General features: G+C 40.3%; 1 long non-coding RNA gene across 1 annotated transcript in view; it reads left to right on the forward strand.

Annotated features, from left to right (window-relative positions):
• The window catches only part of LOC308114642, a 111,208-nt gene that overhangs the window by 81,465 nt on the left and 12,743 nt on the right, over nucleotides 1–17,000 (forward strand). Inside the window, exon 6 of the long non-coding RNA XR_013935626.1 lies at nucleotides 2,812–2,874. This is a non-coding gene — a long non-coding RNA (uncharacterized lncRNA). The remainder of the gene's footprint in view (nucleotides 1–2,811; nucleotides 2,875–17,000) is intronic.

A 17,000-nucleotide genomic window follows, 5' to 3' on the forward strand; every position in this document is an offset into this window, starting at 1 on the left:
CAACACACACTGTCACTCTGTCCCTGCGTTGCCCTATCCAAGAATAACAATGCATAATTCATGTCCCGAAGTCTCGTCTGCAGACAAAAGTCAGCGTTTGCATTTATTATTTATTGAAAACAGCTCACATGATGAATCCTTTAACAAACAGACTAAGCACTATACCTATTTCTTTTTTCTTTTTTTTCCCCATGCTGTTTGTGTTTTGGCATAGATTTAAGTGGGCTCATTAGCTGAGATGAGGATGTAAGGAGAGGAGAGGAATGGCAGGGGAGAGAGATAGAGAGTGAGAGAGCAAGAAGGGGGTGAGAGAGAAAATGAGGCCAAAAGATAAAGAGATAGTATCTGTAAAGGTATGAATTAATGAGTTTTGTGTGTGCCACATCAATTAATTTAATAATCTAAAGCTTAAGGGGCTAACTTATAAGTTTTTAAAAATGTTATCACATTCACGGGATAAAAGTTCACTTGTGCCGGCCAATGGGACTTTAAACAAGAAAAGTTCAAAAACTATGCAGTGTTTATTTTTTGTTGTTGTTGTTGTTTTTTTATTTACTCGATCGCTTTGCAAAAACATGGATGTAATAGATTTGTGTGTGTGATATTGTGAAGTTTTTACGGTGCACACAGCAACGCTGCGCCCCAGCTGAATTTAATACAAGAAAACGCTTGCACAGGAGCGTGCACGTACACACCCCTTTCAATGTCATCGTTACACTTGTTGTGTGGACAGTTTGCCTTGAGGATGGGAGCAATTTATCGCCGAATGAAGGGAACATTTGCCATCCTATGCTAATGCAGTCATCATTTATTCCAGTGTGCTTGAATTTTCCCCATTCTTCTGCTCCACCCCTTCGCCATCCATCACTCATGTAAGGCATGAGGTATTATCTTTGCAGAACATTTTATATTCAGTTTCCCCTTAGTTGGGTGAGGGCACACACACACACACACACACACACACACACACACACACACACACACACACACACACACACACACACACACACACACACACACACACACACACACACACACGTGCACGCACTAATTCATGTACGCACACTCACACGCACACAAGACTATTTCTTAAAAAAAAAATAATAAAAAATCAAATCTGGTCTAGCAAAGGTTGAATAATTGATGTGTTATGTTAAAATAGGAATGAAATAATCATAGCCTGTTGGATGTTGGAGGAACATCAAACCCAAAGTTGGAGCTTGGCAGACCGGGCTGAGCAGGGTAGGGGCCTTATGTATTTGGGACGGCTGCCCTGTAAAATAATAATGAATAGCAAAGAGTTGGGAGATTAGGACATTTTTGTTCTGCACTGTACCTGACACTTTGCGCGTGCCCACCCATGTTTTTTTTTTTTTTTCTACTGCGTGACCAGGGCACATCTACCCGACATGAATAGGGCCAGATTTTCTGGAACTGGTCGGTGTAATGTTCTGTGCAGATATTCCAGCACGCCTTTTCGAAAAGAAAATGAATACACCGCCAAAGTACAAAGTGATACAAAGTTTACAAGAAGCGATGTGAATATTCTACTGACATAAACCCTCACTGGAACAAAAGTTTGATTTTTATCCATCTTGAGTCTGGTGAGGTTTTGTTTCTCATTCTACTGTTTACCATTGTGTGAAATACTGCTGGCTTTTATTATCATCTACAGATGATATCGGATTACAGTGAAAAAAAAAAAGGGTATTATTTTATGTTCTAAATGCATTCACTTGACTTGGCGAGGAGTTGATAAGAAACTTATCGACTTTCAGTTTTACTGTTCTATAAGCTCATGGCGGTGCCGTGTGAAATAATATCTGCCTATTTGCCTCCGTGGCCAAGTGGGCCTCTTTTTCAAGGCTATAAAAGTCAGTCATGAATATATACATACCATACATCTCTTTATAGATGTACACCCTGATACACCCCCTCCCCACACACACACACACACACACGCACACACACACATTCCATGCATCATTGCTTGAAATGAAGATAAACTGCTTTTATGTTTAGGACCACCTTTAAGGATCGTCCCCCATTTGGGATGCAACAACTTTGCCCGATGAACATATTCATTCTGAAGCTCCAGTGAGACGCGTGCAGCCGTGCATCTCCACGCCGATGTGGTTTTACGATGGTATGGATGCTGTACAGTATAGATTTTCCTGTACAGCTGCAGAGGGATATAAATGTTTATTATTATTACTGTTTCAGCCTCTCATTCGCCATCTGTGTTTCTGCCCCAACCAGATCCTGTTTGCTTTTAATGAACGATCTCGAGGAACGAGACGCAGCAGGGTCAAGGGGTGCGTTTGTGCTCTCCTTCACTGTTGGCGCTGAGATTAGAATTTTATTGATACTTTAAGGTTCTGTATGTAAATTAATGGGTGCAATGTGAGCTGCATGATGAGTTGCTGGAAAGACGGGGAAGATATATTGAAAAGTTGAAAAGGTTAATTTGGAATAAAGGCTGTTCTGTAGAAAAACTGAAAAGTCGATGAGATGATTGAGTGCCCGTGTTGGAAACACCAGACGAAAAGAGAAATACTGCAAGTTTTTTTTTTTTTTTATAGCTGCGTGTCTTTTATGACTTAGTAATGAATATCCTATGCAGCACAGTCAGTATGCATCAAGTGTTGGCAAATTCAGGGAACTATTACAAGTGGTGGCATTTTATCTGTGATCCTTTCTGTGGTCGGTCCAACCTCTCCCTGCGTCTCTTTCCTCTGCCCTCTCACCAGTCAAATAGTGTCCGACACAGGGGGGGCTTATTTTATTAATTCACTGTTTCCTCCATTACAGGCCCCCTTCATTGTCGTCCGCATGGCAAGAAGACCACCTCACAGGGATTTTCCTCTTCAGCAGGTAACCACAAAGAGTAACAGAGGCACATTAACCACATGTACAGCACCCTACTCCTCCCACACACGCAAGCTTTCCATTCTGTATAATTCTGACCACCAGCACAGCACACACACACACACACACACACACACACACACACACACACACACACACACACACACACACACACACACACACACACACACACACACACACACACACACACACACACACACACACACACACACACACACACACACACACACACACACACTATCTTTATAAGGTGTTATACACCAGTGGCCACCAACACTGGGTCTCAGTGTTCTCTAATCCATACTCAGGCTGAAAAGACTGGTCCATGCAATGGAGGGATTACACTGTCGGATTAATGAGAGTTTTAATTTGAGTCATTGTAAGAACCCTTGATAATAAGAATAGGTGCAGGAACGAATACCACTGCTCCTATACGATACGAGATGTGGTACAACTTTGCATTATAGCATTATAGCGACAGCATTCACCTTAAGACACTGTCTGTCCTGTGTTTCCCATCATTTAAGAGAGACCTTACAGAGGGTTAAGATGACTGCAGGTACTGAGAGGAACTATCTACTTTTGCTCAAATAAGGTACAGTTTTCCTACGCTTCCAAAGGGTAAGCGTTGTGGACTGCAGACAGAGTACTGTAGCTTTGCAGCTTTTACTACACAGCCATGCTATTGCGGTTTGGTATTGTTGCACTAAAATAACCAAAGCTTTCTTTGGGGAAAAAAACCCAGTCTTGATTGCTCCACATTATTGGAGCATTCACAGATGTGTAAGTCATCTTTGCCACGTACTTTATTACATCTCCACACCATCATGGTCGCTGATTTTTTAACTGTATACTGATTGAAAGCTCAATTTTCACTCTTCACTTTGTCAGGAGAATTGCAGTATCCATTGCTTTCAAACATAATTTACATCTGTCAGCCACACAACCTTTTACGACTTTGTCTGAATCCACTTTAAAGGAGCTTTAGACTCGTAACAATAGCAGCATCTTTACGAACTATCCGTTAAAAGTTGACGCGTCTCAAGATGCGAGGTGAAACGTCTCCAAAACGCCAAGCAAGTTCACGAGACAATCAGATATAACATGACCTGGATGATTCGGGGTCTTTAGATGTGTATGCACAGACAGTTCCTTCTCCACAAATCTGATTATACAAAGCGTTTGTATGTGCAGTGATTAGCTGTATTCACGGACAATGCTTTTCAGATGTTTTCCGAAGCCTATGCATTGATTTCAACCACACAATCATGCCTGTTTCTAATTCTATGCTCTCTCTTGGCTTTTTTTTTTTTTAAAGCTTTTTGAAGATTTAATTTGAGTTAGTGTGAGGGTCCACCAAGCGGTTTTCTATGTATCTGTATTCACAGAGCAGCACTTCGTTGTTCTCGTCCAAGCTTTTATTCATTCACCATTCAAATATTTTATAGCAAAAACCTTTCACATGTTGTGTGCGCACTGTTTTCAAATAATACTGGCTGTTAAACAATTTGCACATAATTGAGTTTTTAATTAAAATATGACAGCGGCTCAAGCTTTTTTTTTTCTGGATATGGATTGTAGGTTGAACCAGTTCTTGTTTAATGGTTAAATGCTTGAGCACAGACATTCAAACGCAAGAGAAACTCATCAAGTGTGTAAAGACATTTCAAAGAGTTAAAGAGGTAAAGAAGAGCAATCAAAAGCTCAGAACGAAAAAAAAGTGTGTATGGAAAAGTTGATGATTGGATGAATGGGTGGTTACAGGGCGGGGGTGGAAAAGAGAGCTGTTTAACATTCATACAGACAACAATAAAATCATGGTTGTAGGCATAAACAGAGGTAAACAAGTGCAGGCTTACAGAATATAGAAGGAAATATATTTTCCTCTAGTCATTTTTGCCCATTTACCTTCTGCATCTAACGAGAGGAATACGTCTGCTCCACTATGTTAGAAAATGAGTACTGGCTTAGAAGAATAGAAATAAGGAGACAGATTGGAAGTTCACTAAATAGAATCATGTTGAATTAAATACATATATTTTGCACTAGGTCGGACAATTTCATTGCAATTCCATTTCCCAGTGAGCGACTACAACAAGCAAAGCCCCAAATCTCAGCGGTTGTTGATCCATTTTAATTATTAAAAACCACACTGCTGAACTGCATTGCTTTCTGAAACTGCTGCTTCGAATTTTAATCAATCCTTGTCCTTAAAATTAAAACTGGAGGCTCAACAGATGTCTCGAACAGCAGAGAGAAATTTGCACATTGATTGCTATACCCTTCCACATGTGCAAATGTATGTGGATGATATGATTTCCATCACAGACCTTGAAAAGGAAAGAACTGCACCTGTATCGTCTGCTTTTTGGCTCCACTCCAGCGTCATTGTGTTCAAACACTGCTGGATTCCACATGCAGTTCACACTGTACATATTTGGATTGTTGCGCATTTTCATCCCAGAGGCTCTCCGCTTCTGCACATTTAATTCGACAAAGATATTAAATGAAAGTGCCAAACCACGGCTTTAATTTAGCTGTTTATGTGAGGTGTATGATGTTTATGAGTAGGTTTACGTCAAAATCGAAAGACATATTGAGGAGGACATTGAACACATGCTGTTTCAATCTAATAAGGCATTTACCTGCCGGATAGCTTTTGTGAATCTGCATCACATTTCAGTCAGTGCATCTAGACAAGAGCGTAAAGTCGACTGAGGCCTTGTCCACATGACACACGTTTCAAGGGAAAAACATATCTTATTTGCGTTTTTGTTTCGGAAAAGTTTTGCATTTGTTCATTTACGCAAAAAAGGCAGAAATGCTGAAAACAATGCGGTTGGCATGTAGGGCCACTAGTGGGTGCTGTTGTTTGTTTCGGTAATGAAACAGCACACACATGCACACAGAATACAATGCGCTATAAACATGAACAATGGCGAGTAGCCCCCCCCCCGCCATTACAAAGACAAGCAACAGAGCCCCCTCAAGGCCAGAAATGTTAACTACATCATTGCCTGTGTTTCTGCTGCTGCTGCTGCAGTATAAACGCAACACTTTTCTTCAACAGACAAAGTGTTGTCACTTGGGACATTGTCGTGTAAACGGGGCCTGAGCGCGTTTTTCAAAAATTTGCATTTCCAGTAGCTCCGAGCACCGTTGTCATGTAAATGGAGCCCTGAAACACCATGAATGTTTTCTGTTCTCACTCACGTTGTCATGTAAACGGCATCTGTGACTCGCTTCACGGTCCGAGGCCGGATTGGCGATACATTCAAGATGACAAAAGGTGATCGCGCAAGCGTTAAAACGAATGATAGATGTAAGAGGTAACTACACGTCGGAGTTATTTTCTTTTTGCAAAAAAATCTACATTCCGCTTCCGTCTGAAAATATCACAGTTGTGCACAGAAAACAGTAAAGCAAAGCTGTTGACAACCATTGTGCCTGAATAGAAAATCATTTGCAGAAGAAAAAAAAAGTAGAACAAGTTAAAGATAGACGCTCCCAACAAGGTAAACGTGCATTACCAAGAAAAGACACTGAGGCAGGATTCACCACAACATGAAAAACTGTACTAAAGAAACAACAATGTGCCATTAGCCATTAAAATGAAGAAATAGGACAAAGTAGAAACACTGATGACCTTCATTCCTCATCTGTGAAAATGACATCTCAATATTCACAAGAACAAAGATCATAAACAAAGGGCCCAAACAGGCTCTAAGTGAAGAGGTGAAATATTATTGACTGGCAGAGTAAACACGATTTAAGTCAAAATGAGCTGCAATCCAGTCTAAAGAGATATAAATACCTCTCTGGCTGGGAAAAGCTTCAGTTTCAAGTTTTTACTGATATACTGAAGACTTTAGACAGGCACTGACAGAAAAATGACTTTGTTTTTTTTACTTGACTTTATTATTTCTGAGACATTAATCTTCGGCACTACAGGATAAAATGTCAATATCACCAACACAGATATTTTCATGGAGATATAAACCCCCCTCCCCCCAGATCACAATAAAGACTTGGCACACCGACACTGCAGCAGTAAGTCTTATTGTGACCAACTGTTCAAACACTTAAGTCTGCTCTCTGTCGATTCTATGGATGTTAACCAAACATATCAAACAGCACTTATACACTTTGAGATTGTATGAAATGCCTGCAAACAAGACTTTTTTTTTCTTCTTCTTCTTCTTCACACCACTATACACCACCTACAGCACGAGGATTCGTTTTCCGCAAAGTTTGATTGTAAACAAGATGGTACACAGTTGCTGCTTTCCAACTCACATAAATAATGAATGGTTCATGAATTTTAAAGGAAACATTTTCACATTTTCTTCATATCCTACTGACTGTTGAGATTGTTGATCTGCTGGCCACAAAGTAACAAACTACAACTACAGACTTTTATAGCTTGTTTTGACCTACGATGAGGTGATATCATGCAACATGTTACTACGGGAGAGATTTCCAGGACAATGGTGAGTTTCACCATGATAAAACAGGGTCTTTTATGCCGATCGCTGCCACTCGCCAATCATACCTATTGTGTCGTTGAAGTGGAGATACTATATCCTATAAAAATCCACTTACGGACACTGAATGTTGAGAATTGCAGGAAATTCTCTTTGGAACCAAAAAGAAAGACGTGATGGATCAGACGTCAGTGAACGTCAACGCTGGAAAGTTGGATTTATTTGTCTGTAATAGGAAAACAAAAGAAAATATAACAAAATGGTATTTTATTACCAGAACTGCCTTTTGTGCTGAGCTGTTCACTTGATTTGAATATACAGATGCTTCTGACATTGTAACGTTATAAGCACTGAATTGGGATGTGCTTCAAAAAATCAGCAAATTGGGACATCCTCGCTGATTTGGAAATGCTTTTGGCAGGGAAAACGGCACAGCTCATATATTATGCTAAAAAAATACGCATCTGAAAAGAAAAGTCTGACGGTGTAAGCAGGAAATTGGGGGTAAATTGGCACATTCTGCCGGCTTAAGTTAATTGTGTTCATGCTATTGTCAGGGTCGATGCAGGGTGACAGACAGACGTGAGAGGGCTGACACATGTTTTCGGTGTGAGTTTAAAATTCAAATGCTCCTCATGGGTGAATGCAGACACCTGGGGTAATCAACTGGCTCCTTGCGGGCTTGTGTGTGTGTGTGTGTGTGTGTGTGTGTGTGTGTGTGTGTGTGTGTGTGTGTGTGTGTGTGTGTGTGCGTGTGTGTGTTTGTGTGTGTGCGTGCGTGTGTGCGTGGTGTGAGTGACGTGCAAGGCGATATTTACCCATAAGCCCCCTCTGTCCCTGTCTGCTTTACTGTCAGGGTCTCTCCCTGCTTTCTGGCGTCAGGTACACTGTCATGTTTGCTGGATGATTAAGGATCATCCTGGTAGAAGAAGAAAAAACAAAAAAAACATACAGTTGCAACATTTCTTTAATAAAAAAGAGGTTTAAAATATGGAGGGATGGTATTTATTTCTGTTTGAGCTCCTGGGTACGGTTGATCTCCATGCTATTAAAAATTCATTCATTGGTAATACCCTCCCACTCGCCCATCTCCCTTCCCTTGTCTTCCTCTGCAGAGCGTTCATTTTCTCAATGGTATCTCTGTTTCTTTGTGTCACTTCACTTCATTTTATTGGCATGGGGTGTGATTCACTGTCTCTATCTCTCTTTGTTCATTTTGTCTTTCCTTTCTTCCCGTGTCTCCATCCCTCTCTCACTCCTCTCTTCAAAAATCTGGCATGGAAGCGAGACAGAGGAGCGCCTGCTGTTTTTCTGACACACTCTTCCTCTCTTAAATCAAAACCAACTGAGGCGAAATCAGGTTATTACCTTAGGTGTGTCGTCCCCCCCCCCACCTCGTCGTTCTTCCATTTTTGCTCAAGGTCTATGAAATTTTACACTTTGAAAAAGAAAGGGCAGCTGCTCAGTCAGACGAGCGGGTGCGGGTTGAATTTGAAAGGGGATTGCTGCATAAATAAAGCATGGAAAATAAATACTGAAGTGAGAGATGGACGTCTGACGGGGTTCGACGATATGCTTTAATGTTGAACTTCATGCCCCTTACACACATAAACACGATTGTAGGACAACACGTCCACAAAACTGCAACCCCGGACAACTCGTCCACAGGCAGCACCCTCAGAGGATAACTCATCCACGCATGAGATTTCAGAATTTTTTGGGGAGAAAATAAATCCCGTACAATGTACTTTTACACATTATTTCGAATTGATATTTTATATATTTTTCATATATCTAGTATACGTCCAAGAATGGTCTTCTTTTGCACACACGACGGCGCCCCCAACCTCCCCCACCCGAAACTTCGGCACTGCCGTGTGCTGCGCATGCACGTTCCAGCTCACTAATGACTGTATCACTCATATTTTAATCATGTTTATCATGTAACGTCGCTACTGTATGAGCCCCGCAGCTCGTTAACATGTCGGAAGGCAGGCTTACGTGATGCACCTGAAGGCATCACTCAAAGCTGTCAGCTACGAAGCGGCGTTTTAACTTTTCAACTGCACAGCCGAGTTGTTTTCAATAATACATTTCTGAAAACTGTATTTCTGTAGACCATGTCTGAGCCGGTGAAGTGCGCCCCAGTTGAGTTTGCGCTCTGGGCAGCTGCCCACTTCGCCCATAGCAAAATCTGATCAAATATACTTAATATCTTGTGTTTTTGTGTCAAATATACTTAATTATACTTCCAACTGTGTCAAATATACTTTGAAATCCAATCCTTCAAATCAATAATGTTGAAAAAAGTTGTCCGGGGTAGCAGTTTTGTGGATGAGTTGTCCATTCACCCATAAACACCCACTCTCATCATGTGGAATGACTTGCCTGGTTGGTTGTTGGTAAAATATTTGTGATTCTTTTTCACTGGTTTTCATCTGAGGGGGAGAATTAAGGCTAAAACCTCAATGTTTATCTGCCTTTAATTACATAACAAGGATGCAGCATATGGTGTGCTCATGAAAACATCTTTACATGGGATTTTAGTGAACCGGGACGAGAAATGTTTGGTAAATAAACCTAAACAACTTTTCTCAGACAGTAAAAGAGAGAGGAGCACAGGGAGGAGATGAGGTGAAAAAGAAATGACCCGACTTTTGATAAAGGTGAGCCGGCTCGATGGCCGGATGGGCCAAAAGTGAAACTCTGACTTGAAGTGATGAATAGCATAAACGGGACCGGATGAAAGAAGTGGTGATGAATAGGACAGGATAAAGAGCTGAAGGAGAGTAGTCCAGAAAAGCAAGGGCGGTCAGTAAACAGCACGGGGAAGTCAAGCGGACACAAACAAGCAGCTCTAAAGACGGATGGTAAAAGATGGAGGGATGGCTGTATCAGTGATGGATGAACAGCCGTGATGACGGATGAATGAATGATTGGATGAGAAGAGGGGGAGGGGAGGGGGTGTAAACAAGCCTAGATAACCTCATAAGAGAGGGAAATCCACAGGAGGTTGGCTGGATAGTAACTTGTTATGCAAAAGACTAGAGAAAGTCAGACTGACCTCCCAGTAACTCTGAGGACGGGTTGAAACACAGAGGAGAGAATGGTGATGTATGTCGAGGCGGAATAATCCTCGAATGATAAAGAGAATGCAAATAAAGCACAACAATGTGATCATTACTTCACTACTCTGTGAAAATCTTCCATGAAGGTCTGTTGTATAATGTCTATAGCATTATGAGCACATACATGGTGTTTTATAATGCTTTCATAACTCTTTATAAAACAAGTAATAGGCAATGGGTCCATGGTTATAGAAGAACACTTTACATAAATTATGTGCTAGATATGAGATACATTTGTACCGACGGTGACACAGCAGGGTAAAATGGGAGTCGGGGGGAAGCTTATCCCACCATGACCTTTTCCTTTTCATTTCTGAGAATAAGTCAAGATAAAAAGAAATATGTGGAGAGTAAACCATGACTCTTTTTCTATCTATCTATCTATCTATCTATCTATCTATCTATCTATCTATCTATCTATCTATCTATCTATCTATCTATCTATCTATCTATCTATCTATCTATCTATCTATCTATCTATCTATATCTACATATGTATGTAAGATGTATACAAGATAATTATTGAATAGGATTTAATTTACTTCAGAGACCACATGCAGTCCAGTTTCATCCTGACCTTTGTTGTGGTCACCGTGTATGTAATGGAATTTTTTAAATTTTTGCAAGATCAAACAGCTAGAACTGAAAATGATTACAATCTCAACATAAAGTTGGTTTTAATGAAACAATAGTAAAACCTGTCCATTGTCCGCGTCAGGCAGGTTGTCCACTCATTAAAGTGTGCTAACAGTTAAATATGTGTACACGCACACAACAACATATACAATTATATTATTGTAAGTAAGTAATAGTCAGGATAATTATGAAATATGATGACTGGATATTGGGGAAGTGGTGGGATTAAATACGTTTGACTTCTTCCTACCAAATTTTAGACTTCAAATGAGAAGACAAAGATTTATGCTTTTTATTACTCATGGATCCCAACAGTTGTTAACAATTGTATCTTACAATGAGAAACAGATTAGGATTCACTCGAAAACTACTGCGCAGCGTGAGGCCAGATGTGCAAATCTGGTGTCCGGGGGCACACTGAGGTTTAAGCTGAGAAGGAACCTTGCATTAACCCTTTATGGGGCAAATAAATTCCAGATTTTTCTTTTAAAGTCTCTGACATAAGTTCATAACAATTACTGAATATGCAACTTTTTTTTTATTTTATGAAAACTGTTTTTTTTTTGTTGAACTATGTGGTGATTGGGATGACACAACAGGACTGGTGAAGCTTTTTGAAGACATCCAATGACAATTTTAACCTATTTTGAGATTACATTTTGACTATTAAATGTGAAAAACAATAGTATTTTGGTCAGTTTTATACTTTAGAAGTTGCATTTATAGCATGTTTTATTATTATTATTAATGGCTGTATCTCAAACACAAAAGGGTCAGACCTATTATTCTCATATTAACAATATGAACTATTATTCTGATATTGTTTAACGACACCAAATTGTTGAAATTTCCCTTTTCAAAATTTTTCAACACGTGACACAAAGAGTTAAGCTAACATGTTATCATAGATTATTGATGGTAATAATGTATGTTTTTATTGCATATATCATTAATGTTCTTACCATTGATTTACTATAACTGGTAGTTACATCATGATATGCAACCAAAGACTTCAGATTCCTCCATATAGTAGGTATAAAACATTACAGCATATTAAATCCACCACCTATAATTATTTATGGGCCTCACAGGAAGATGTCATATGTGGTTATGGACATTTATTAGAATGAATAAATGCATTGTAATGCATTATGGATGCACTCATAAGACATTATACAACAGGTCTTCATAGAAAGTCAGTTTGATTTTGTCTAAATTGTTGAGGCGCTCCCTCAAAATAAATGTGAGAAGCCTGTGGAGTTGTGGGAGTGTGAGTCTGTGTGTGTGTGCTGGCACTCGTCTGCCTGTCTTGTTGAGTTGCACAAGGCCCATGTGATGGGGTCAGGCTGACACGTGTGTGTGTGTGTGCTTCTCCGCTTTAGCCGGCGACAGCTTCGCAACACCATCACAAGACAAGCTTTCAGTGCGGCAGACCTAATGAACACACCGAGCCACATGGCCACTAAAACAAAAATAAAACAAGGAAATAAAACAGGCCTGTTCAAACGTAAGATGATATGGGATTGAACGAGCTTATTTTTTTTTTCTTGCTTTTTATAACCCCACAGACAAGTTATCTCTATGAAGACAGATTATTTTTTTTTTTTTCCCACAATTTGACTATAATGGCTTCAATTGAAGGTTTTGTTGTTTTTTGAAGTCTTGCCTTGCAGTCAGGGGGGAAGTTCCTTTCCAGTTCAATTCACCTGATATGCTTTTGAACTGAGAGTAGTGGAACATCTGGTTAAAAGCCCCCAAATATTCAAAAAAGCTCCTGTGCTTCGGAATCAAACCAGTGGACAGACCACTGCCACCACGTCAGAAAAGCACAGTTCAGTGGTTTATACAGGTTCTTCTTGACCGAGTCCTGAATTACAAAGTCATGCATATGACAATGGAAAATCCACCGACATAAAGAGTGTGCATAGTACATCATGTATGTATAACGCAGGTCAATTAGAATTAAATCAAATACAGAGCCCCCATTGTTTAAAAAAAACTGATGTAACGTTCTGACCTTGAAGCAACTCTGTTTAACTTAAATATTTGCTTTACATATGTGATTTCGAACCGGGACAAATCCTAAGTCTGGGATTGATGAATGAAATTAATTCATGACTTTTCCAAATGACCTCAATTCCTCAGCGGCCCCAAAGAAGACTGCTGCATTCATCCCCGCGGCCCATCCTCTCTCACCTGTGTAAATTACTGTGTGTAAACAGACTGGATCACACTAGCTTCATGTGGTTAGCCACTTCCCTAGCTGGGACAGGCCCTACTCAGGAGAAATAAGCCATTTCCTGTTCGCAGAGGGGGACGATATGCCCGACTGTAACTCGCTGTAATTCTCTCCAGATGGTGGCTGGATTTGATCGTGTTGCAAAATGTACAGTACTCAAGAGGACACATGTTCAGGGGTTTAAGTCTCTTAAATGTAATATATTATCAATTGCGGTTACTTCTTAAAAACATCTTAACTCGTTATCTCTTTCATAAAAACATCTCGGTATGACTCGACTACCTGTGATAATTTTGGATTCTTCCAGAAGGGGAAAAATATGAACCCGAGTGCACTGTGTGCACATTTTTGTGTGATCCTGTATTAACTCAGCACCTTCGGAGTCATGTAATTATAGACCTGTCAGGATCAGCTTAGAGTCAGATTCAACCCGACTCATGCATTATTATTTCCCTTTGTGTCTGTACCTGCTGTCGGGGTCCCAACGTCGGCTTCATGTCTCGCACATATGTAAGGCCCCTGTTAACCATGAATGAGCAAACCTGCGCCACAGCATGTAAGGGCTCAACGCGAAGATCGAGTTAGTCGGAAAGAGCTCACAGCCGAAGAAGGTTTCATTGTTGCACTTTATCACATTTCTCTGAGATATAATACTTGAAATACACGCAATCTTCCAGCCTCTCGTAGAGATTACCACGATTTGGATATCTGAAAATGGATTTGGTTTAAAACCCCGAACAGAAGCCGCTTTTTGCTTGAAGTCACCGAAGACAGTCTCTCAGCAGTAGATGCAAGTGAATGCATGGTCTACTCTTCTGCTCAATTATCACAGCGACCATCTGAGAGATTGCGCAAAAAAAAAAGAAGAAAAAAGAAGAAGGCCCAACATACTACTCTTAAGTGGTTTATATCATATCTCTGAAAAACAAATCATTTGCGATCATATTTTCACATAAGTTGATGTCTTTGTAATGACTGATACTGGGGGAAAGCCTGAATACTGCTGATGGCATCTAATCTCCCTGACAGCTTATTTTGGAGTCGTCCTGATATCCCGCAGTGATATACGCAGCGTGAATGTTCAGTTGTTGTTTCATGCAATTTAAAAATTGGAAAGTTTAAAAATATATGCCTTTTCCAATAATGCAGTAAGTGCTGCATTAATTATACACAGTCACTCAAATATTTACAAGACGCTCAAATATTAAAAGCAATATCAACATTTAAAGTGTATGAGTTAGGAAGAGCATAAATACAAAATGAGCGAGAGCTACAAGAATATATGATGTGTTGTGTATCAGTGCTTTGAATAGATCATTTCAACATCTTATACATTTTTTTTTTTTTCCAAAAACGATAAAAGAAAGAGCCTCACAAGGTTATCTCAAACACTGCTTCAATCTCAAAGCTTGACCTTGTGAGTGCATGAATGTGTGTGTGTGTGTGTGTGTGTGTGCGTGTACAAGTGTATGCGAGATAAAAAAGCATTCCAGCCAGAGTGGAGGCATGTCCTGGCTAATCCACAGGCCAAAACACACAGGCGGTTAAGTTTCCATGACCTCAACTCCATGCTGTTCAAACACACACACACACACACACACACACACACACACACACACACACACACACACACACACACACACACACACACACACACACACACACACACACACACACACACACACACACACACACACACACACACACACACACACCATGGAGACTTTTGCACTCTTCCTCTGTCATCCTCCCTTCCTGCTGCCTTTCATCCCTGTCTCTTGCTGCTGTCTCCTCACTGAATCGCTACATTTTGTCAATTACCATTTGGTTCATTGTTAACCCACAGAGGGGAAAGCACACTGCGTTCTGTTATACCACAGGAGTTCTGTCATCTCCAGAACAATTACGTCAATTAGCTCACATTTAAACGGTTTCCAGAGAGGAGTTCCTTGGCTAATAACAGTCCAATGAAGTGACAACCAACCAATTAATCTCACACTAATCGCTCAGTAGGTACAGTCAATCAGTCACAAAGTCATCTCTCTGGGCTCTCCGTCACTCGAGCGCACACTCAACGCTCAGTATCCTTGCCCACCACGTGTCAATCAAAACTGAATTCACCCCTCTGACCTTCTCGGGATGGAGGCGCAGATCTGACTTCTAATGTAACACTGGCGTTTATGCACAGGGGAGGATGTGACAAAGACAGCAGCGGATAATGAATAGATGGAGACAAAACAAAGAATCACACAGAAAATATGTTTATATCTTTTTTTTTTTTTCAAGCAACAGAGTGAATTACAGTCTAAGACCAACAGCGATTCCTAATCAAAAACTGACTGCATTGCCTCACATTCGCTTAAAAGCTGCATGCTTGCATCTTAGATCAGGTTACATAGAAGAAAAAACTCCCTGTCACAGTCTGTATATGATACTCTAGACTGCTGGATCACTGTGCCACATGTTAAAGCACCCTCTTTGAACTTAAGGTTTCACAAACTCAAATGTTATGATATGTGTCTTGTGTGATTTACAGTACGCGCAGCTGTCTGCTCCTGGCAAAGAAGCCTTGCACACATGTACAGAGAAACACATGCTCCACAGGAAAGCACAAGGCTGAGCAGGCTGACAGCACTTTAAGGAATCCATCCTGCGCTTATTCGAAAAATATGTTATTTGCAACTCAGCTTGTTTTATAGTCCAGCTTTTCTTTTCAGGCTTACTGTGAGTTTAGTATAGTTTTGGCAAAGTGGATCCGGCCCAAAGGAGATCCAAAATATAATGTTAGCTGTCAACATTGTGATGATTTGGGGTCAGATTCATAACCGATAAAAAAATGTAAGTCTGGACTGTGTCTCTTCGGAAGAGAAGCCCCTCAGCTTTCAAAGAAAAGTGGAGTATTATAGATAGAGCACAGATGTACTGTCAGCACAAATTAGCAAGTTGTCAATCGCTGGGCAAACCTGGCTAAGGTTAAGTGTTGTTGAAGGATATTTCCAGACTTCTATCTGAACGTGCACAATACTCTATACATGCTTTAATCCAATCATAAATTGCCCTTATATTATTGAGTACAGTATAATGTGTTTTTTTTACACCAAAAACACAATAAATATGACAAGAGGTGGTGAGAACGTGGGAATAGAAGATGCTTTAAAAATCATGGAAACAATATCGTTTCAAGCAGCTCATGCTGGAAACAGTATGGACCTGATTTACCAAGACCCCGCGTAACGCTTTCTGGATTGCATGATCACATAAATAGATTGTGCCTTCATGCATGGTTTTGTGGGCGTTCAACTAAAATAACTGACATCACGGACAAACACAAGCATTGAAATGAGAGTTTTGCGTGTTTCGGGCCCAGTTTACATGAGAAAAAGCTCCGCTCGAAATGGCATCATCTCCTTGTTTGTTTGCTGGAGTTTACCACTGAGTGATTGGACGGAGCGCTGAGCCTCCACGAGCACGAAATGAAACGTGACACCGTGGAGTTGGACATGCTATTGGAGGGAGTTATCAAACATACCAAACGTTACAGCAAATAAATTAGAATTTAGCCCAAAGAGGAGGGGAAAAAAAAAAGCAATATGTAAGATGATCGGTCATAAATTCAAAGCTGTG

The sequence above is a fragment of the Lipophrys pholis genome (genome assembly GCF_963383615.2).
Source record: "Lipophrys pholis genome assembly, chromosome: 9".
NCBI lineage: Eukaryota > Metazoa > Chordata > Actinopteri > Blenniiformes > Blenniidae > Lipophrys > Lipophrys pholis.